Source organism: Canis lupus, chromosome 15 (genome assembly GCF_048164855.1).
Source record: "Canis lupus baileyi chromosome 15, mCanLup2.hap1, whole genome shotgun sequence".
Taxonomy (NCBI): domain Eukaryota; kingdom Metazoa; phylum Chordata; class Mammalia; order Carnivora; family Canidae; genus Canis; species Canis lupus.
In genome coordinates this window covers 59,336,639-59,360,921 of record NC_132852.1, presented here as the reverse complement: position 1 = coordinate 59,360,921, position 24,283 = coordinate 59,336,639, and the positions used below count along the sequence as shown (strand labels likewise).

General features: G+C 40.3%; 1 protein-coding gene and 1 long non-coding RNA gene across 7 annotated transcripts in view; one reads left to right on the top strand and one right to left on the bottom strand.

Moving 5' to 3' along the window:
- Positions 1–24,283, bottom strand: part of CNTNAP2 (contactin associated protein 2) — a 1,976,111-nt gene that overhangs the window by 176,383 nt on the left and 1,775,445 nt on the right. The gene's annotated exons all lie outside the window — the stretch shown is intronic.
- On the top strand, positions 1,161–7,033 carry LOC140605318 (uncharacterized). The gene is made up of 4 exons (XR_012008033.1): positions 1,161–2,356; positions 2,616–2,781; positions 5,279–5,760; positions 6,638–7,033. It is a non-coding gene; the product is annotated as an uncharacterized lncRNA (long non-coding RNA).

Below are 24,283 nucleotides of genomic sequence, written 5' to 3'. Positions count from 1 at the left end.
ATTTGTTTGCCAGTTTTCTTCTTTGGAAATTTTAAAAGGAAATTAGTTACCAAGTAACCACTGATTGTTTACTACTCACAAACATAAAAACACAATTGACTCCTTAAGTGATAAAATTCTATTTTTTCTACCAGCTAACAGGTTAATCGAAAAGAACAATCAGCCCAATTACTTATGATAAACTTTTGTTATATTAAGGTGATTTCTATTGAGTAAACAACAGCAGCAACAACAACAACAACAAATCATGGATTTGAGACATTGACATGTAGTTCCTAAAATTCAGAGCCATTTCCATTTGCTAAACATTGCAATAAAAAAGGGATATAACCTTTTAAAAAAGATTTATTTATTTATTTATTTATTTATTTATTTATTTATTTATTTATTTATTTGAAAGAGGGAGAGAGAGAGAGAGAATGAATGGGGGTGAGGAGTAGATGGGGAGGGAAAAGCAGACCCCACCACTGAGTATGGAACCCACTGAGGCCAGATCCTAGGATCCCAGGATCTTGACCTGAGTCAAAGGCAGATACTTAACTGACTGAGCCACTGAGACACCCCAATAGTACATATCTTTTGACATAAGTTATTTTCCTTGACCAAGAAAGGTAGATGGCACCACAGATTATGACTTTGCTTATTATTGCTACTTATCTTACCCATTTTGTCCACGTGACTCCTTTATCCAGTGGGTTAAGTAAACCTTGAGATGCATGGACATGTTCTAATCTAGCTCTGACCTGTTCCTTCAATCAACACAGATCATCCTCAAATGTGCTGCCTCTTTGGAGACTATGCCACACTGTACAGGTGGCTTTAATGTGGGTTGACCATCATAGTTGGAGTGCCACTCATCAAGTGGAAGGTGGACTCATGTGAGTAATTACATTAAATAAACAGAGTAATTTAAAAAAACTCATCTGGGTTGCTTTCTTGAATGGGGAAAGAATATATGAAGTACTGGAGCTAATTGCATTTTACTTTATGCGACTCAAGAACTAGGTTATATCCCCATAAAGTTACTTGAGGCCTCACAGGGTTTTTGGATGTTAAGAAAGTAGATGATGCCATGCTTTTTGAGAAAAAAAAAAAGATGCTTAGTGATATCATACAGTATTTGTGATGTCATACAGAGTCCAGGAAGTGGGCGAGCTAAAGGCCATCCACCTTCCTCCCTCTGCACTGAGTTGCCTCTCTGGTTTGGCAGTAACCACCCACCTGCCTTTTTTCTTTTCTTTTCCCCCACTGGTTATTACTTGTTGCTGTGAGAACTAGATTTAAACATTCATTCTTTTGTGAAACAAATTCAAAATATAGTAATTCCAAAAGCTTAAACTACAATTGGGAGTTTGCATATGCATATACCAAAGGCCAAGAGTTCCTTGAAGGCAAACACTATATTTTATTGATTTTGTGTCTCCAGAGTCCAGCAGATTTCCTGCAGTTTACTAGGTATTTAATGTATACTCATTGAATTAATGAATGAATTGATGGTATTATGGACTATTTTGGCCATCTTCCTATTTTTTCCAGAGTGAGAGCCCCAACCACCTCCCCTGGAAGAAAACAAAAGACATGCTGGTAATATATTTCTATTACCATCCATAACTTTCTAGGGTAGTTTCTTCAAAGAAGATAAAACAGGGGGTAAAAAGCAAAGATTCACCTCAAAGAAACCAAGAAATAATTAGCTATCAGTACACCTTGGCAAAAATAAGTCTGGGAGTATGAATTATCCAGAATTCCTGAGAATGAGATTATCATAAAAAATTATTCATACTTTGCTTTTTGGCAGAAGAAGGACGAAAAGAGAAAGAAGTAAAAATTAGAAGAAGAAGGAGAAGAAGAAAAAGAATGAATTTGGTACCTTTTCACTGAATTACTCCACACGGCCTTGAATGACTGAACTCTGTGCCCACTTTACGGCGAGGATGCTCTTGAAATCTTCACATTTATGCTTGTAATCTGTCAGGGGAAATGAACCTTCTAGGGTGTTTGCTGGGGCCTCTTTTCCTTCTACTTCAGTGAAAACAACACTTTCAAGTGAGGAGCACCTAAGAACGGGTCTCCAGAAAGACCCATGTGTTGCGTTTGATGTGCTGAGACCCAGTTTGCCTGTTTGTTCATGACTTGTTTTGACACGCATGGAACTGCAAACGTGACCCCAGGTAGAGGGACAGGGGTCATGCAGGGGAGGGATCACTGCATGTGAATTTCCGTGACTCCTCAAGGTCAAGGATTCTCTAAAAGACTATGCTACATCCAGCACCCTGGCCAATTGTTCAAAGAAAGACAGTCTGAGGACACGGGTTTCTGGTATTTGTGCCTGGTGTAGAGGACTGTGGCTCAGGAGGTAAGATTGTCCCTATTCCCAATGTACTCATTTGCTTTCTCTGCTTGTAACATTCTCCTCCAGGAGCATAGCTCAAGATCCGCATATATCACTTTTTAAAACTATTATGTTTCTCTCCCTATCGCCATCTCTTCTGTTCCATAGTTTGGGGGAAGACACGAAATAATCATTTCATTCTCATTTTTCATTTTTCAATCGTCCCCACTCTAATGGAATGCTTACAAACATAGCCCTGTTCTAACGGTGCCTCTGAGTTTAGAAATCACGGTGACCATGGATGGTGTTTCCAAACACGCGCTGCCCGCCCATTCCTGATTTCATTCTAATTGGAGCTGGCCTGCTGGAGGAGAGGAGGGAGCCTAGCTGCATGTGAAACCAGCTTCAGCTTAACTGGTTGTCTCCTGAAAATTAGAGGAACCAACCATGTGAGTCTTTCCATGTCAATGAAAAAAAGAAAATATCTGAAGACAAACTGTTTTAATGAATTCAGTCAGAAGGTCAAAAAAAAAAAAAAGATTGTTGCATTTGGCAGTTGGAAGAAATGGCATGAAAATTAAACTTTCGAGGCTGATGACTATTAATAGATGATGGTTATGGGACCATAACGCAGGAAGACATAAACCGTGAGAAAAGCAAACCCTCACAAGCATTCAGGTTAACTGGAGCAGTAGGTGTTTTAAGACTTTGGGCTGTCTCTGTTTCACTGTTGTAGCAAAGAACTGTCAAAAACTGTTCTCTTTAGTCGTGATATTTAGTGAAAGCACAAGGCAACCCAATCCAATCATCCAAAATACTCTTTCCGGACAATAGTCACTTTGTACTTGTTTTTTTATTCTGATGTTTGAATAGAATTCGGACATTTCGAGGTACAACGTGAAGACAGCTCAGGGGTGGTTAGGAAGATGGTGGGTTTCTGCACCCCTGTTGATGTGGGAATTGGGGTATCACTGCTTACACAGAATCACATCACCTGAGCCCAGGGCACCTCCCCACTTTCTCTAAAGCTCAACGCCAATTATAACAGGGTTTACCACTCACGGAGAGTTAGGAGCTATGTTATTTAGCTTTCCGACATCTCGAGGTGTATGTTATTGAGATTTTTACAGGAAGGGAACAGAAACTCGGAGAAGGTAAGTAACTTGCCTACGTTTACACATCTAGCAAATTCTTACTATTAACTACTATGCTGTGCCGTCTTTTAATGCTTTCTACTCAGACTTTACCTGGAAGAAAGATCTAAAAAAGCAATTTAGTTTTTCTTAAAAAAAAATATTACTCTGGAGAGTGGTACCATGTTAGGTGTGTTCTGAAAGTTTGGGAGACAGAGAGCTATGGTTCCAATGCAACAGGAGTCTTTGAAAAGCGCCAGGTCAGCACTGTCCAATAGAAATAGAGTGTGAGCCACACTTGTAGTTTTAAATTCTCTTATAGCTATATTAAAAAAGTAAAAAAAACTGAATTAATTCTCATAACATACTATATTTAATTTAGTATATCCAAAATATTATTCTTTCAACATGTAATCTATATAGAAACTATTGAGACATTTTACATCTATTTTTTCACCCTAAGTCTTCAAAATCCACTGAGCGGTTTATGCTGATGGCATATCTCTTTTCGAACCAGTCCTAGTTCAAGTGCTCAATAGCCACATGTAGCTAGTGGCCGCCACCCTGGACAGCACAGCCACAGTGTGCACAAAGGGAAAAAAATAAAAGCACTTGCCCACTGTCAGCTGTTTTTTGCCAGTCTCTGGAGTGGCTATTTCTCTATGCAGGTTAGGATTGTCCTGGAAGCCAGACCACACAGCTGCTTATATTCTGCACAAACCATTCAATTAGAATTTCTGGGAATGACTTTTGGACATGCCCAAGTGAAGGAGGACTGCAAAAAACTTGTCTGAAATATGTCTTTCTGGAATCTAGGGAGATGACACAGGGGAGGTCCTGGCATTTAGGATCTTAGCTTTCTTTCCATCAGACATTTGAGTAATAGCTTGGAAATTGTCCCCTGTTTTGAGTTTTGGGTTTATTTTAAGTGATGCAATGGAAAGAGGAGATAATTTGGCTAGAGTGATCATTTTATAATGCATGTCATATCATGTCACTTCCCTCTGAGCAAAAGCCAGGCCCTTGCCATGACCCACCACACCCTACATAATCTGGGTGTCTTTTCCCCATTCCCAAACCCCTCTCCTGTTTCCTTCTATTCTTCTCATTGCTGCTTACCCCATTCCATCCATCCTCAATGGCCTCCTTGTATCCTCAGAGCACCCATATCGCACTAAGTTCTAGATGAGGTTCAAATATTAATATTTTTAAGAAGTTAGGGCTGCCAGGCGACCAATGTTTTTCAAGGGCAGTGTGTGAATTGCATGGCCGTCAGCCCAAACCCAATAGGTCTTCTCTCAATTGAGCTTCTGCTAAGCACTAAGCAGCAGTGATTTGAAGGTCACATTTTCTAACTAGTACCTTGAATAAGTACCTTGACATCTTCTAAGACAAGGGGAGGGTCAGAATGTTCTCATGAAAATTCTGTTGCTTAGCAAGGACATATCGGAAGAGACGACCACTGCACATTCATATATAGGTGGGCCCAAGGAGTATCCAGAAGAACAAAATGTCCTCAGTGACCTATTATAGTGTGATGCCACTTGGGGAGGACATTTGTGGTCACGATCTTCACAGCTGTAGAGTAGGAATGCAGGTATTTTATAAAATGGAGATTTTAAAGGGCTGTGGCAGACACTGTCTACCTCAACCACGAGGAAGAATCTTGAAGAGCCTGGAGAAGGAGTCACTGTAAGGCATGTAAGGCGATGAATAATCCACCTTAGATATCTGATGATTTAAAGCCTTTATAAGATAACTCTCACAGATTTTTAAAAATTTTAATTTAATTTTTTTTTTTTTTACTTCTTAGGTAATGTTCCATTGCCAAACTTATCACATCAAAGACAAATTGCAATACGCTGCCCAGCTCTAACCCAAGATTTCAAAAGAAAAAAATAACCAAACCCAAACCCAAACCCAAAACAATCCAACGGAAGGGGTGGTGGCTTTGAGCAGCAGACTACAGCCTTGGTTGCTACAGTCTTGGGTCAACCCCTTTCCAACCCAACTACTATCAAGCTTATCAGCCAATTCAACATTGTTCCCTTAATATGGAAGTCAGGAGTCTCATTTTACAGTTTCTGTCAGGTTGAGATTTTTGCAGGAAAAGGATACGTGGGTTCAGGCTCCAATGGCTCTGCTGCAAATAACCTTTAGCTTTTCCAGAGCTTCAGGGAAATCTCAAGGGATGACCACACAAGTGCAACCTGAAGGACTAATCTCTACTGCGCAGGACGGAGGGAAACCTGAAACATGACTGACACGCATCCTGGTTTTAAATGAGCTTTTCAGGTGAGATGTTTAAGCTGCTTTGCTAAGCTCCTCCTCTTTCCATTAGATTCGGTTTCAAGAGGCAGCTGGCTTGGCCACACAGCATATAATTAGCTGATGGAATGCGAGGACCTGTCAGAGGGCTCCAGTCAGGATGGCCGAAATGCTTTCTTTTAATGTAATTTAATTTTTCTTTTTGTATGTGAGAGTTACTGCTGCGATCAGAAAAATATATCTTTGCTCTGAATGAGACATGCTCTGTCACCGGCAGTAGCTTAGATTGCTTGAACTCCAATGCTTTATTTTGTACATTGGCTGTTGTTTTGCTGTGAAAAATGTTAAAAAGAATGGATTGACATTTTGGCTTTGTTTCTGGGACTTAAAGGAATTGTTCTAGAGAAAATTATTCTTGTTGGGTGACCTTTTTTTTTTTTTCCCTGTATTGCTGCAGGCTTTTTAAAGGCTCTCTACTTTGTCTTTGTTTTAACATACAGTTTCAGGATTATACAATACACCAAACGTCTTGCATTGGTTTTTTTTTTTTTTTTTCAAGTAATCATCCATATGTGGATAAATACTCTGAAACAATCAGGGAAGAATTCTAGAAAAACTGAGTTCTACATCAAGAAATTCTGATAAATGTCAAAATAAAAGCTAGACCCAAATTGTTTTAAAAATATATTTTTGGTCAGGGATACACATTTCTAGTGCTAGTACAAGTCAATGCTATTTGAAGTGAATTTATGGTAAGTTTTTCGTGTAAAAGAATAATTTTTCCTTTTATGCATATTTTATGATGCCCATTAATTCAGTAGTACATGCACACAAATTTAAAAGGAATATGTAAATGAAGATATATAAATTGGTACTCATGCTTAACATTTTTTTTTTCTTTTAGGAACGTAAGTCAGGGAGTTAGGGATGAGCTGTTTAGAAAGAGACTCCCAGCTCCAATGGGGCTCCTCCCTTTGTCCCTCTCCTGGGCCTGGATCCTGGTGCAAGCTGTTTGACTTTCCTGGAAGAATGTGGATGCGTCCGGCAGCATATTGCCTGCTCTCTCAGTTGCAGTGACTGTCCTCTGCCCTCTGCCTGAAGGAGAAGCTCGTTACCTGGTGGAGAGGATCACAGCTCAGTGGTTCAGGGGGTGGGCATTGCAGCTAAGCTATATGTCCTTGTTAAGCCACAGAATTTTCTGTTATAAGCCACTTAGAGGGATAACCTCAGGCAAGCTATTTCCCTTCCTTGTGTATCACTTTTTATATTTGTAATGGGTTTAGTAAAACTACCTCCTTCACTGGATTCCTGTGTGAGTTCATTAACACAAGTGGAATGCTCAGGAAGGTATCCAGCATGAGTGTGCTGTCATCTTCGCCGGATCTCCCCGACTCCCCACTGCAAGGGTCCAGTCGCCATTCTGATCTAAAGTAGTTCCTTCCAGTGCACGGGTGAGTTTCAAGACCCAGCCTTCCAGCCCCACTCTTCACTCCCTGGTCAACTCAACCCTGCTGCTGTCAACTCTCCCACGGCTGGGCCACATCGTGAATCAGAAATGTCTAATTATTAGTGGTTGATTTATTTCATTTGGGATTAAGCCATTGAGACATTTGAATTGTACTTTCAAAATACAGTTTCCCTTGCTGGGTCTTGACATTCAAAACCAATTTTAGGGAATTTCATTTATGATTGCTCCTTGGGATTAGGACTGTTGATCCTGAAATTGGTCAGCTCTGGGGAAAATTAATCTTATACATATGTGCAAATGGGAGATTCTCCTAGAAGCTCTTTAAAAATGCTGTTGGTATGCCTGTGCTTTCAATTAGTGTTTGCAAAGCTGAGAGTGACCCGGTACAATGATCAAGACAAAAGTAATTAGATTTGACAGGACAAATATTGATGCAGGTATTTTTTTCGGTAGATATTTCTAAATTCCTGTTACCATCTGCAGGTCAATAGGATGTGCTCTGAATGCCTGAGCTTTGCCCTTTTCTCTCCCAATGGTTCTTTGTTGTGGTTGGACTACTCAGTAGTGAATTCTCAGAAAGGAATTGCTCAGGATGCCAAGAAAATTAAAGTGGTCTTCAGGTGCCTGGGACAATTTTTTGAGCCTCTCAATTACAGGATATATTAAATTCTGACTTGAATTATTTAATGAGTATCCCAGCTTTGGGGTTATTTCACCACTGTGTGGTTCAGATTAAAAAAAAGGCATCAGAGCAAGAGGAAGAAAACGTCTTTGTGATATTTCGTTGCCCAAAGACACAAACTAAAACAGGATCAATTACATGTAAGTGGGACGCTCATCTGGTTTGGAAAGCTAGTTATCATCGGGGTATGAATTTGACACTGCAGGGCAGGAAACTGAGAGGCCGACCAGGACTCTGCTGGAAATAACTTTACCATTTTCATTGTGCTTCTAAATTGGCTCCTCGTTTTTTTATTTATTTTTTTCCTCTTTTTTTTTTTTTTCTGGGGGTGGGGAGCTCACATTGAAAATAAACATTTTCCACTTAACTAAAAAAAAAAAAAAAAAAAAAAAAATTCCAGAACTAAGAAATTCAATTGCAAACCTGGTTCTAGAAAATACTCATTCATGAAATATTTACGAAACACCAACTATGAACCAGGCTCTACTGGAGAGAGCTCCTGTCTTTCGGGATTTACAGTCAGACTGTGTGACAGGTGTCTCAGGGGGTGCAAATATAAGAAAGAGAAAGGGAAGCCATGTCTATTTCAGGGGCCCAGAAGAGGTCACTTGACCTTGTGATGGATGGCAGGAGGGCTTGTCAGAGGCTCCCGCCAGTCAGCTAGGGGCTTACCGAGTCCTGATCATGTACTCAGTGAGTGTATACGGTGGGGCCTCTGCTCTCCAGCACCCTACGAGATAATGGGGAGTAAGACAAAAATACAGGAGACAAGATAATACATGGTGAGATGAGACAAGATAGTATCTTATCTGGTTTGTTATGAGATGTTAAGCACTTTTATACATTGTACAGATCACTCAAGGCTGGAGTCATCTTGGAAGGCATCCTGAAACAGGGCGCGTTGAAACAAAGCCTCTAGAGGTGAGGGAAGTGGGAAGGCTACTCCACAGGGGGCAAGCAGGAATGAGAACCAGAGCCGGGAATAGACAGGAATGGATTTGGAGCAATGAGCCAGGACGGAGTATGTTGTGATGAATGATGGGAGATAAGGTCGGGCCAGCTGCAGCAGAAGACCCCTCTTGGCTCATAGCTGGAGGGCAGATGAGATGGAGAAGCTAAGCCAGATGGGGGGAGAGCATCGCACAGTCATGACCAAGAGTGGACGGTGGGAGCATCTGCACAATGGGAGGAGCCGCCACCAACTCCAGGGATCTTTTAGTCCTCAGAGTCCTCATCCGGGCCACAGGATGACTTGTGTGGGCCTTTGGTACATTTGTGGGGCCTTTCCTTCCTCAAAAATTCTGAAAAAATTCTATTTTATGACTACATTAGAATAAAGGCAAATACATTACTATCATATACTGAAGCCGTTTTATCAACCTAAAAGGTCATTTTTTTCTTAAGATCTTTAAAGAAATTAACATATTTTGTGGGTTCCTAACAGCATTGTGCCCACCCTAGCTGACAGTTGAGTTGGCCCAGGGTGGAGCTTTGGAGCTGGATTCTAACACCTTTACGTTCCTCTAAATGCCTAAGATTCAGTGCACAACCTCTCAAACTGTACAGTCTAGTCAGACTGATATTTTCAATAGGTTAATATATTCTATCCAAAAGCAATTATATGGGAAAATATTTGCAGAAGAAGGAAAGATAATGATGTTTTTGTAACTCTAGAACAGTAGGTGGAAATCCTCTCACCCCAAAGTGTGTTCATCCAAAGAAAAAAAGAAAATAACCTCCTCCTTCTTCTCCTCCTCCTCCTCCTCCTCCTCCTCCTCCTCCTCCTCCTCCTCCTCCTCCTCCTCCTCCTCCTCCTCCTCCTCCTCCTCCTCCTTCTTCTTCTTCTTCTTCTTCTTCTTCTTCTTCTTCTTCTTCTTCTTCTTCTTCTTCTTCTTCTTCTTCTTCTTCTTCTTCTTCTTCTTCTTCTTCTTCTTCTTCTTCTTCTTCTTCTTCTTCTTTTCTTCTTCTTCTTCTTCTTCTTCTTCTTCTTCTTCTTCTTCTTCTTCCTCTTCTTCCTCTTCTTCCTCTTCTCCTTCTCCTTCTTCTCCTTCTTCTTCTTCTTCTTCTTCCTTTCTTCTTCCTTTTTTTTTTAAGAACTATACTTGGCTTTTAAAAGAAACACATTCATTAAAACACACACACACACACACACACACACACACACCAACTCAAACAGCATCAGAAATTTCAAATAACTTATCATATATTTTATAGGATAAAAAAGAGTCCTACTTCACAAAAAAAGAATAGGGGCCAGACACTGAGGTGAACTCAGAGTCAACTGGACTTATGCACACCTGGTTTTACCACCTTCTCTCATCTTTTTATTATTTATTTATTTATTTATTTATTTATTTATTATTTTTATTTTTATTTTTTCACCTTCTCTCATCTGATCCAAAGCTCAATGTTTTTGGCATTCATGCCGCCTAACGGTGGTTTGTGGTGATGGGTATCTCCATGTCTTGTGGAAGACAGTCTAGGTATTTCTGGTTTTCTACTTCATTCTTTTTGGTATCAGTGGCTTTGAGGGAAGAGAATGAAAATATCTTTATTCTACTATTTTCTTTTTTGCATTTCCAGCCTTCCTTTGAAGGTGATATCTAAGTTTATCATTTTAAAGCATGTTATGACATAGAGACTGTAAGAACTCAGGTGTTTCTACAAGGCTTAAAACACAAAACAGAGGTCCTCCCCTCCTTTTCCCCGATGCCAGTTCCCACTTTCCTACTGCTCAGAACAAGCTTTTTTCCTCTGACATTAACTCCCTATTTCTTTTTTTAAAAAAGATTTTATTTATTTATTTGACAGAGAGACAGTGAGAGAGAGAGAAAGAGAGTGAGGGAATGAGAAGGAGCAGGGAGAGAGGGAGAAGCAGGCTGTCTGCTGAGCAGAGAGCCCGATGTGAGGTTCGATCCCAGGACTCTGAGATCATGACCTGAGCTGAAGGCAGGTGCCTAACCGAATGAGCCACCAGGTGCCCCTCACTCCCTATCTCTAAGTAGCAAGCTTGTATTGTTATTCTTGGTCATAACACTTGTGTCTCTATCCCAGTGCAATCTTTTGTGTCTTCGTTTGCCTTGGCTTCCTGCATCCCTATCCCCAGTGAATCCCTTACTTCTCGACTGGAGGTGTAACTCTGCAAACACGGCTAAAATTTTTTATATTTTTCTTCCAGATTCCCCATCTTTCCTCTTCAACCTGAGCTGGTTGTTCTCTAGGCTGGTTGCATAGCTGTGGTCCTCGAATCGTCTTTGTGATCCTCCTGGAAACTTTTAGAATTTTCTATTTATGCCTTATAATCTGATATTTTATAATGCTATGAATTCATGTGGTTTTCCCCCTTCTTTCTTTTACGTTTGGCCCTTTCAATCTATAAACTCATGCCCTTCAGTTGAGGGGAAACAGTGACATTGTCGCGACTCATATTTTTTTTTTTTAAGATTTTATTTATTTATTCATGAGAGACCCAGAGAGAGTGAGAGGCAGAGAGACAGGCAGAGGGAGAAGCAGGCCCCATTTAGGAGCCTGATGTGGGACTTGATCCCGGGACTTCAGGATCACGCCCTAGGCTGAAGACAGGTGCTAAATCGCTGAGCCACTCAGGGATCCCTATGACTCATATTTCTAATGATCTTTTTCATTTCTTTTTTTTTTGTGTTCTTTTTTCTTAGATCTTTTATTATTTATATTTGAATTTATGAGTTTCATCCTCTTTCTTAGCTTTTCCGTCCTGTTTCCTGTCTCTTTGTCTTTTTGCTCCATTTTTTTTCTGCGTGATTTACTGGATTTTTTACTTTCTAAATCTTTCATTTTTTAAAATTTCTGCTGTCAAAATTTTAATTTGCAAGATAGGTAATTTCTAAACTCTGCATTGCACAGGGAGAGGGCAAATTGCCTTACTTTTTCATGGATGCAATATCTTCTTATACCTCTGTGGTCTGTTTCCAAAGATAGCTGCCACAACAGCTCTCATTTCCCTCCCCTAGAGTCTGGGCAGCCTTGGGACTCGCTTGCACCAATCAGATGTAGCAGAAATGATGTGTGTGACCTTCAGGCTAGGTTACAAAGGGCAATGATCCCTGCTGGGGAACTGGGCCATCATATCAGAACTGTGATTGGCCAGGAAAGTATCCACCTGCCCCCAAGCCAGCCCACCAGAAGAAGCCACACTAGCTGATGTAGAGGGACCATGTGGTAGGGTCTTGGGTCCACCTGAGGGGAGAGACAGAGAAGCCTGGCCAGATCCTGGCTCCTCCAGATCCGGCTGCCACCTGGCTGTAATTCCCTCAGAGCCTCAAAGCCAGAATTGCCCATAGAGCCTGTCCAAATTCCTGATCCATGGAAACCATTCAAGATAATAAAATGTTTGCTGTTATTTTAAATGACAAAGTTCTGGGAGCATTTTTTTATGGAGCAATGGGAACTAGAACAGAGAATATGAATGACAGTTTTGGGGATCTTCAGAAAGTTTGTTCTCTCAGTGTTATCTCCTGTTACAAGGAATCCTTTGGTCTTTGTTGTATTAAAGGCTTGAGTCAAATGACCAGTGACGCCTGTGAGGTGAAGCTTGATAATGCGTGGTCTTCACAGTGGGGTCTGGTGACAGGACTGGTCCATTTGTATCCACTGGCCTTCTCTCCGGGGATGACCATCTTCCCCGGAGTGGACTCCTTCAGCCTTCTTGTCAAGGAATTGCAACCGGGATTCCAGAAGCCTGTATGGAAACTTTTGCTCAGTTCCCATGAGATCATGATGGCCTTCCCATCATTGGCCATGTGGACTGTCCTGGCATCCAGACCCGCCAGAGAGCAGACCTTCAGTCTTCTGTCCTGCTTGGCTTTGGGGCAGTTGCCCAGCTGCAGCTGTGGGAAGATTGCCTTCTTTGTATAAACTTGAAGCCAGTCTCTTGTTTTAAACTCCACCTTTCTGAGATACCTGGGACCTCCCATTTCTGAGCCTTTCAGGGGGTCAGAAGCACAAACCTGCTAGCTCTGGATCTTCTCCCTCAACCAGCTTTCTAGCTTTCTTTTGTTTACAAAGTATCTCCATTTGCTTCTAGTCTTTCTAAAAGCTGCTGTCCTCTCCTGTCCTCTTTGTTCTTTAAAAAAAAAGTCTTTCCCCAGAGATTTTAGGTTGAAGCAAAAGCAAATAGGTGTGAGCGATCTGTCATGTTTATATGAACTTGGAAACTTCAATATCCTAATAAGTACACAGCTCACTAAGTAATGTGCTCAAGGGAATAAATTAAAAGTTTATAAAAGATTGAGTTCAAATAATAAAGAAATTGAAAAATGTTTCATCTCACTGCAGTTTGCTATAATAGGGCAAAGGTGACGTGACCAAACCCTTACTTTATTAGAAATTAGGAAATGAGGACCGTCTGAGATTTGGGGCATAATTGTTCATTCTACTTTTGATTTCAAACATCACACATGCTTATGATTGCAAAAAAAAGTAAGGGGCACCTGGGTGGCTCAGCTGGTTAAGCATCTGCCTTTGGCTCAGTTCATGGTCCCAAGGTCCTGGGATCGAGCTGCATGTGGGGCCCCCTGCTCAGTGGAGAGCCTGCTTCTCCCCCCTCTCTGCCCCTCCACTTGTGCTCTCTCTCTCTCTCTCAAATAAGTAAATAAAATCTTCTTTTAAAAAGTAAACTTTGATAGAGTAAAATGTCAAAATCGTCCTACTCACATCACAAAATGTGCCCAGTTACATCACATGACCTCTGGAGGTAACCAGTGCTAAGAGTTTGTAAAATCTTGGAAAAAGACTGGAAGGAGTATATGTATATTTTGCTGTGTACACAGTCTTGATACTGTTCATGTTGAAAACAACCCCGTTTGTGTGTGTATGTATGTGTGTGTGGTATACACTGTTACACACACAAACATGCCTGGATTTTTAATATAAAACAATCAAACTCTACATATTCTGCTTTTTAATTTATGCTTAATAATATAACGGATATTTTCTCATGTGATTCTGAAATCCAACTCACTCTTCCTAACGGTTATGAACTCCAATTCAACAGTAATCCCTTTATTGATGGATATTTAGTTTTTTTCCCCTACTTTGCAATTATCACACAAAAAATGTCATGATGCTGTTCTTGTGAATATATATTTCGATAATACTAGTATTTCTCTAGGATGGTTTTCTTTTTTTTTCTTTTTAGGATAGTTTTCTTGAGTGTAATTTGCTGAATTAAATAGAATACACAGAGGTTACATTTTGATAGACGATATCCAGTTGAGCTCTAAAGGTTCATTTTTATATAGTCTCTTAAGAACTCTGCTTGTGGCATTTGGAATCCCCATCCCTCCACTCTGGGCCATCAGCAGACAAAACTTTTGAACCTGGAAGGTGATTTCACCGTTTTAGACGTGGGGCTGGTGCAGTATCCTCGCAGCCTCTGTTGGGCTTTTCTCAGAGGCACATCCATCTTGCCAGACCTTTCTACTGAATTCTTTGTTCTCCAGTAATTAAAGAAGTGCAAATTAAAATGACAAAGAACTATTTTTTGGCTTATTATCTTCACAACAATGAGAAAATGGAAAAAAGGACACAGTGCTGATTGTGTTCAGAGCACCAGGCTTTCTCACATGTTCGCTGGCACTGCGTTTGGGAAATCAGATTGGCTCCACAGATGAAAAGCCATAAACATTTCATACCCTCTAACTCTACCTCTCCACATGTGGCAATTCATCCTAAGTAAATAATGTAAAATACTGGAATGCCATTTACAAAAACACTTACTGCAGTATTATTTACAATAAAAAATTGGAAACAGTTTCAAGAGCAGAAATAGAAATTGCCATTTCCCTATTGTGAGATACTTAGGTTAAATAAATTTTGGTAAGCTTACTGAATAGAATATTAAGTAGTCTTTTTAAATGATGGGTGTGAAGACCAAGTGGTTTCAAGGAAAAATATTTTTGCTGTATATGCTAATACTATGTTCATCATAATGATACATAGCACATTATAGTAATATAAATTGATTTTTAGGAACTTGGAATACATTTTCCTATAGTATAATATTCTAACATGGATCAATAACTAAAAATTACTAATTTGGTAATGTAACTAAATTATAGCGCTAGCCTGAATTCGGAATTTTAGTAGCAAGGGAAATTGCCAGAAGGAGCAAGGATACGTTTCCTCTCTCTCTATGCCGGAGCAAGGCTGGCCTCGGGCAAGATCATGAAAGAAGTGGGGAAGGGCACCTTTGATTGCCTCACCGTCCTGGCAGGTCCCTTCCAGACTCTTCTTTTTTTTTTTTTTTAAGATTTTATTTATTTATTCATAGAGACAGAGAGAGAGAGAGAGAGAGAGAGAGAGAGAGAGGCAGAGACCCAGGCAGAGGGAGAAGCAGGCTCCATGCGGACTCGATCCAGACTCTAAAGCTCCTCAACTCTGTCGTCCCAGAATTCACCATAACCGCCTCCCTAGAGTGCGTCCAACGCCTTCTTTGCACCTAAATTACACCTGATTCCACGAGGACTCGACCTCAACGACCCAGCCCACATTCAGGGGCTCACATCCTTCAGGACCCACTCCTGCCCACTCAGACAACGCTCTCCTAAGTTGACTATCAGGCTACAAGAAAGAAGGCGGATAAGTCAGGGAGTTCAAAGAAAATCCTTTTTTGGTGGAAAGTGGCTGGTCTTGTTCCTTCCTTAAATTATTCCCACTTGTTTCCAGTGTTTTCCTCCTGAACTCACAGGTGCTTTAAAAGTTTAATTAAAAATGACTCCTCCCATTGCAATGATTGTGAGCTACTTTTGTAGCATGTGTGTGTGTGTGTGTACTTGCGTGTGTGCATGCTGGGGTAGGGAAAGGGTCAGCGATCCGAAGAAGACAGACTGGGCAGTGGCAGGTATTTACTTGTACCATTTGTTTTTTTATAGAAAAGAATGCCTACTACTAAGGTCTGAATGTTTGTACCCACCCCCAAATTCCTATGTTGGAATCCTGATACCCAAAGTGATCGTGTTAGAAGGTGGGGCCTTTGGGAGGTGATTAGGTTATGAGGGTGGAGCCTGCACGAACAGGATTAATGATGTCTTTTTTAAAAAAAAACCCTGCAAGACCTCCTCACACAACAATGCTGTCTCCCTCGTCTGGGACTTCCAGCCTCCAGAACTTTGAGAAACAAATTTGTGTGGTCTATAAGCCACCTGTCTGTGCTATTTGGTTACAGCAGCCTGAACGGCCTAAGACATGTACTCTGGAAAGCTTGCTAGTTGTGTCCTGGCTTAGGGATTCTCTTACTCTGGTCCAGAGGCTAAATATTTTATGTGTGTTATAATTTTTACATTACTCTTTGGCCAGAGAAAGGGAAGCTCATGCTGTGATCAGAGCATTCCTGAGCAGTGGGGACGAAGGCTCTTGGGCTACGCCGGGGCGGCCGAAAGCTCATTGCTGTCGCCTGGACGCCTCTCTGTAACAACAGCAACGACGTGAGGGACAGCTGTAGCTGGCAAAATGTGCCTACCTTCCCATCTCCTTATACAAATGGATGCTGAGATTTATTCTGGTGATTCCCATGTTTTGTTTCGAGTTTAGAATTTCAGTCACCTACAGTGCCCTCTCCAGAGTAGGACCGAGATACTGTGATCCTTGAGTGGCCACCCAGCAGTAATTCTGAGCATGAATTTCATCAATAAGAAAACTCACAGGGCACGCCCTGTATTTACCCTGCAAATCACCTTCTTTGTTACAAAGCAATCTGGGGTGGCCTCTCGTGTCAGAAGAATTTCTTTGGTCAGGCTCTCCATGTCCCTGTCTCATTCCTCACTTTACGTATTTGGAGAGAAAGGTATTCACCACTATTAACACAAAATCATGGATATGATATGTGGGTGGTGCCCTAAAGATACAAATATTATCTTGTAACCTAAGTTTATAGTCAGAAATACACAGGTCCAGTCCAACTCTGGCCTGTTTCTCTGTGCTGTGTGTCCGTGTACACACGTGTGTATTTGTGTGTATGTTGGGGTATATGGATGCATGTATGAGTGTGTGTATGTGTGTGTGTGTGTGTTTCCTCGATCAACGACACAGAAAAGGCCCTGGGAAATGAGGCAAAGAAAGGAGGAAAAATTATTCAGAACTTTTGGGCCTTCGGCCTTTTGCTCGGTTATCAGGTTGGTATGACAAAAAGAGACAGATAGGGCAGGATATAGTCACTACTCTCCATGGAACCCACTAGCTTGCAGCTTACACAGGACATCTACTAAGGGAAGTATGTCCTGTAGACACGATGAAATAGTCAAGGGCAGTGGGGATGTTGGTGAACAGACACGCTTGCAGGGGAGCCAAAAACGTGAGGCATTTAAAAGCAAAAGACATTTAAAAGCCAATTTGTTAGACTGGTTCTTGTGAGGTTCACGGAAGAAGAGAAGTGTATGGAATTTCAGCTGAATCGTGGAGCTAATATGTGAGAAGAGCTAAAGAGTATTGTTTTGTAGACTTTGTATTATTTAGAGTTGTGATTATTTTAAGGCTCTCTGGGGTGTTGGAAGAACAGTAACTAGAAAATGGGCCAGTATCATGTGTCACCCTTGTCCCCTGAGCATATCATTAAGGCTTTAGGAAAGGAAAGAGTAGGGTATATAATTTATCACTACTAAGTACCTCTTCTGATCAAGCTTCAGGTTAGGTGCTTTTGCTTTCTCCTTGGAGTTGGGAATTCTGAAGGTGCACGAATGTTCCAGAATTCATAAAGTCATAGGGATTTGAACCCCAAGTCTGACATCCACTGTGTCTTCATAGAGATGCTTCCCATGCTTAGTCGAGACAATGGTACAGGATGAGGGAAATCTCCTGTTGTCAGAGATCCCATATGCTGAGTGAGCTGATTAAGTGGTCCTGAGTCCTGTCAAGCACAGCTTGGCTCCCGTCCCACGGGTGTTATAAGGAAGATACTACGTTGGTGTATATGGAGTCAGGGTGCTCTACTTCCAATCCCAGTCTGTCATTTACTGGCCATGTGACTGTAGATAATAAACTTAATCTCTGGAAGCCTTAGCTTTTTCATTTTTAAAAATAGGAGTACTAACACCTACATCTTAAAATTGCTGTGATGATTAAAGAAGATGAAATATGGGAACATACTAAATTTAGTGCCTGGCATAAAACGAGGTGTCCAATAAATGTCAGTTGAATAGAACGTAATATCCCCTCCAACCACGAGATACTTTGATTTTATGCCAAAAAGAGCTTCACCAACTCTTAACAATTTGTGAGTAATTGAAGAAAGTGTTGAAGTGAGTAACCCAGTGACATTTGAATGTTAGGGCAAAAGCTTAAAGTCTGAATAATGACAAATTCATGATGGCGATAGAAATAAAACTTTTTGAAATAGTCCTCGATATTTTTAAAGATGCTATAGAGAGCTACAATAACCACATGTGGCTTATGATTCAGTAGGACACTGTACAAAGTCACAGAATTATAACATTTTTGCTTATTTAGTGGGAGAAGGGGGACTATCGATGTGTTTGAGTTATAACTGGGTCCTACTGTTTTAGGTTGAATCACATGGCTTAACTTATTTTTAACTGAATTAACAAGATTTCATTATAGGGAATTATAAAAGTCAACAGGCTAACATAGACCCATTTAAAAGGGATTTAAACTAGATTACTTCGATGAGAAAGTTTTAGAAAGCATTTTACTTATAATCTCTCTAATCTCTGACCCTGAAAGCAAGGAAGTGGCTGGTAATGAATTTGTGCAAATATTTAGGTTACATTTGATTAAACATGAGAAGTACCTGGACTCATCATCTGAACTGGAGTTGTCATTCTTAATAAAGGGGCAGAGGGGCAGAGAGAGTTGTTAATCACTGGAAAACTTTAGAAGGGGTTTCTAGAATACAGCGGTCACTTTTAATTTTTTAAAATCCTGTAAGGATTCAAGGAACCAATACTCTTCTCCAAAGACCTCAATAATAACCCCAAGAGGAGGCTTCAGGATCCATTCTTATTCAATCTCAAGTGTGCTCATTGCTTTGATGATGTTCTAGGTCAAATGATTCATGACAATCCTGTGGAACAGACAGGAATTTAACCAGGACTCCGGTGCTGGACAGCGAACACAGGCCAAGGAAGAGCCCAACTCTGAGGCCTCAAGTCTGTTGAGCCTTGTCATCTCTGCACTTCCCAGATAATGTGTGTCACTGTCATGCAGAGCCATGGGCAGGCAGTAATGTAAACAGGTGGAAGGTGTGGCTCTCTGCCCTCAATCCCGTGACACCACCAATGTCCCAATACAGGGGTTCCTGGTGGCCTTTGAATGGCAACCCATTACACCTTCCAGGCCTTTTGCCAAAGAGACCCTCAACACCAGGGTCTCTCATGTAGTGATGAATAACCTTACTAATAATTTACATTTTTATAATATCCATGATTTCCAAAGTACTTTTACATAAAGCACTTCATTTGATCCTCACAGTCCTGTGAATAATATATTTTATATAATTAATGCAATTTACAAGAATTAAATGCCAAGAGAGTGGTAGGAGAGTCCAATTTGTTTCCAATAATGTTGAAACTGGATTTCAAAGTAATCTTGCTCCACTGTCCTAAGTAATGTTAGTTTCCCCCTCTTTAACCAGGAAAGAGTAAAAAAAAAAAAAAAAAAGTACAGATTCCTTAAAAAAACAACAACAACAACAACATTAGCTTAGAAAAGTGTTGGTGGTGCGAATAGGGTTAATGGAACAGAGATTTGAAAGAATATTTTGGTGCCATGAGGGTCGCAGAGAGTGATTCACAAAGAGCCCTGCATGGGGATCCTACTGTAAGCTACACTTGGCCTTCTTACTTGGGGAGTAACACAGGAGTAAAATTTGCCGTGGATGCAGAAAATGGTGAGTCCTTTGTACAAGTCAAAAGGAGGCAAGCTTGCATTAGTCAAATCTGAACATTAGAATATTTAAAATAAAATGTGAGAGAGTTGAAGTTAACAGAGATCTTAGAAAACCCCTTTAAACAAAAGAACAGGGATAGAGTGTTATTTACACATCAACCTCCTGATCCGTCTTTGACAGTGGTCTCTTCATTTATTTATTTTTAAAAGATTTTATTTATTTATTCATGAGGCAGAGAGAGAGAGAGAGAGAGAGAGAGAGAGAGGCAGAGACACAGGCAGAGGGAGAAGCAGGCTCCATGCAGGGAACCCGATGTGGGACTCGATCCCGGGTCTCCAGGATCACGCCCTGGGCTGAAGGCAGACGCTAAACCGCTGAGTCACCCAGGGAACCCTACAGTGATCTCTTTAAAGGGGTCTATTTAAAGTAGAAATACAGAAAAGGGGTTTACCATTCATTAGACACATATATCCCTCTCGGGAAGTGGGGGTGAGGGAAAAATCTGAGAGCATGAGAACATGATATTGAAAAATGGAAAAAAACATCCTATTCTCTTTTTAAAGCCTTTTTTTATGAAGAAAAGTTTTAGGTTCACAGCAATGTTGAGAAAAAGGTATCAAAATTCCCATATACCACCTGCCTACCTACTTATATATAGCCTTCCCCACTGTTAACATCCCCCACCAGAGTGGTACATTAATTACAATCAATGAACTCACACCAAGACATCATCATCACCCAAAATCTACAGTTGACATTGGGGTTCACGCTTGGTGTTGTACATTCTATGGGTTTGGGCAAATGTATAATGACATGTGTCCATTATCACAGCATCATGCAGGGTATTTTCACTGCCCTAAAAACCCTCTGTGCTTTGTTTATTCATTACCCATCCCCCCCCCCACACACAACCCCTGGCAACCACTGATCTTTTTACTGTTTCCATAGTTTTGTCTTTTCTAAAATGTCACGTAACTGGAGTCATACCGTAAGCAGCCTTTTCAGATTGTATTTTTTTCCACTTTGGAATATGCCTTTAAGTTTCTTCTGTGTCTTTTCATAACTTGGTAACTCATTTCTTTTTAATGCTGAATCATATTCCACTATCTGGATGTACCAGTTTATTTGTTCATTTACCTACTGAAGGATATCTTGGTTGCTTCCAGGTTTTGGCAATTATGAATAAAGGTGCTATAAACATCCATGGGCAGGTTTTTGTGTGAGCATCAAGTTTTCAGTTCCTTTGGGTAAATACCTGGGAGCATGATTGGTGGATCTTATGGTAAAAATATGTTTAGTTTTCTAAGAAACCACCAAACTGTCTTCCAAAGCGACTGCACCACTTTGCATTCCTACCAGCGATGAATGAGAATTCCTGTTGCTTCACATCCTCACCAGCATTTGGTGTTGTCAGTGTTCTGGATTTTTGGCCATTCTACTAAATGTCCAGAGGTATCTCGTTTCAATATGGATTTCCCCAATGTATATGATGTGGAGTATCTTTTCATATACTTTATTTGCCATCTGTATATCTTCTTTGTTAAGCTGTTTAGCTCATTTTTACAGTTCCCTATTGATACTAATTAAATGAACCTCAAGCATGAGAAAAATAAAAGCCACTTAAAGATAAATTATTAAATTGATAACTGAATTAAAAACTAAAGAAAGCAAAACCTCACAAAATGTCATTGGCTGGTGGGGCCTAAATGGAAAGAGTTAAAATGACCTGAATCCTAAAATATTTTGTCCAATCACGTTTTGTAACATTAATAGGAAGTTAACATTTCTTATAAATATCAGCCATATTATTTCAGAGACCAAAAATTTTAAATGGAATATTTTTCAAATTCTCTTTTAAATGTTTTAGAATTCTTTAGGTTTTAATAATATATCTTTAAGTGGCTTTTATTTTTTTGTCATGGTTGAGGTTCATGGGGCTTCTTAAATCCTTAGACTGGGGAGTCATTCATGACAAATATCTTTTAAAGCGTCTTCTTCCCTAATCAAGCTCCTGCTCCCAGAATTAGGTGTGGCCTACCACTCTATCAGCCATGCCGATGGGACTTGCAAAGTGGCTTTACCATTAAAACCTTCAGAATGGGTTGGTTGCATTTGTAGGTTTTACTGAGCACTTTCTGTTCCACTTTCCCTGTGTATTTTAGTTGGGTCTTTCACTTCTACTTCATTCCAAGCCTGGTCTCATTCATCTCCATCAGCCCCCTGCTTCCCACATAGCAGGCTTGCAGTAAGTGTTTCTATATTGCACTAAACTTATGCTCAGTGCACGTGAAGAAATTATTAATGATCAAGCTACTTCACACTACCTCAGTCATACAGCACATAGATAAGTAACATTTTAGTACAATAACTCAATCTATTGAGAATCTTTGCCTTATGGAAGTTTAGAAGCCACCTTGTATTTAGTGAGGTCATCACTTGAAAGAGTCAGCTAGAAAATACTGTCAGGCCAAGTTCAGATAATACATTTAAGATGTCAAGCAAGGGATGCCTCAGAGAGCTCAGATGGCCCTAGTAGTGTCCATTTCTTGAGTTTTTGGTCTCAATGGGAGGAAAAACAGTAAAATATCCATTTACCTAAATCAACCATGACTATAATCAAGTACAATTGATAGAGGTATAGATATGTGAATGAGGTCAAATCCAGGCTGATGGAGAAGATGAGTCAATTAAAAGCATTTAACAGGTTAGTTCAACACCCCCCACTATGGGCTTGATCATTTAAGAGAGTAAATTTCCACCAGCCAAAGGATGCCTAGAATGAGTTCAATTGTTAAGGCCAGAGCTGCCCGTTGGAAATAATGAACACACAAAAAGGTTGTGGAGTGGAGAAACTGCCTGTCAGGAACAGATTTTTATGCCCTGCAGATGTGAAGTGCTCAAGGAAAATGTGGGTGTTGGTGAGTGGACCTGCTTGTAGGAGAGCCAAAAACATGAGTGATTTAGAAGCAAAACCCCGTAAACAAACTATTAGATTGGTTCCTCTGAGGTTCATGAAAGAAATGTACAGCGTTTCAGCTGAAATCCTGAAGCTAATACGTAGGAAGTGATAGTTTTGTAAACTTCACATTATTTAGAGTTCTGATTATTGCTGAAGAATGGAGAATAAAAGCATTTGACAACACACACGGAAAAATCAGTTATATCCAAAAAGGTCCCAGGGCATTAGAAAATGGCACAAATCTGAAAAAATGTTATTCATTCAATACCTAAAGCCAAGTCCAAAAACTGTGTTCTCATGAGTCTGTTGGGTATCACAAACTCTGTGTGTCTTCTATCGAGAAATGTCTGTTCATGTCTTCTACCCATTTTTAAATTGGGTTATTTGTTTTTTTGATGGTGAGTTGTAGAAGTTTTTAAATGTATTTTAGGCACTAACCCTGTATTGGACATGTCATTTGCAAATATCTGCTCCCATTCTGTAGGTTGTTTACTTTTGTTGATTGTCGATCTGCCGTCCAGAAGCTTTTTATTTTGATGTAGTCTCAATAGTTTATTTTTGCTTTTATTTCCCTTGCCTCAGGAGACAGATCTACAAAAATGTATGGATGATGTTAGAGAAATGACTGCCTGCGCTCTCTTAGAGGATTTTTATGGTTTCAGGACCTTTAGGTCCTTAATCCATTTCAAATTTATTTTTGTGCATGGTGTGAGATCATCAGGGAAATGCAAATCAAAACCACAGTGAGATATAACCTTGCACCTGTCAGAATGGCTAACATCAACAACTCAAGAAACAACAAACTGAAAATGGAACTACCTTAATGACCCAGTAATTGCACTACTGGATATTTACCCAAAGAATACGAAAATACTGATTCAAAAGGATATATGCATCCCTATATACAGATATCTCTGTGTACACCCCCCCCCACACACACACACTGGACTATTATTCATCCATAAAAAAGAATGAAATCTTGCCATTTGCAAAAACATGTGTGGAGCTAGAGAGTATTATGCTAAGTGAAGTAAGTCTGTCAGAGAAAGACAAATACCATATGTCTTCACTCATATGTGAAATTTAAGAAACAAAACAAACAAACAAAAGAAAAAACATAAACCAAAAAATAGACTCTTAACTCTAGAGAACAACAGGTGGTTGCCGGGGCGGGGGGCGGGGGGCGAGTGGAGGGGATTAAGAGAATACTTGCCATGATGAGCACTGAGGTACATATAGAAGTGTTGAGTCACTATATTGTACACCTGAAACTAATATAATACTGTATGTCAACTACACTGGAATTAAAAAAAAACCTAAAAACTGTGTTCTCTATAATGTTTAGTGTTTTAGAAGGGGCTTGCTTTACCCATTGAATTTTAATTTTTGTTATTTTTTAAAAGATTTTATTTATTTATCCATGAGAGACACAGAGAGATGCAGAGAGAGAGGCAGAGACACAAGCAGAGGGAGAAGCAGGCTCCATGCAGGGAGCCCGATATGGGACTCGATCCCAGGTCTTCAGGATAGCCGTGGGCTGAATGTGGCGCTAAACCACTGAGC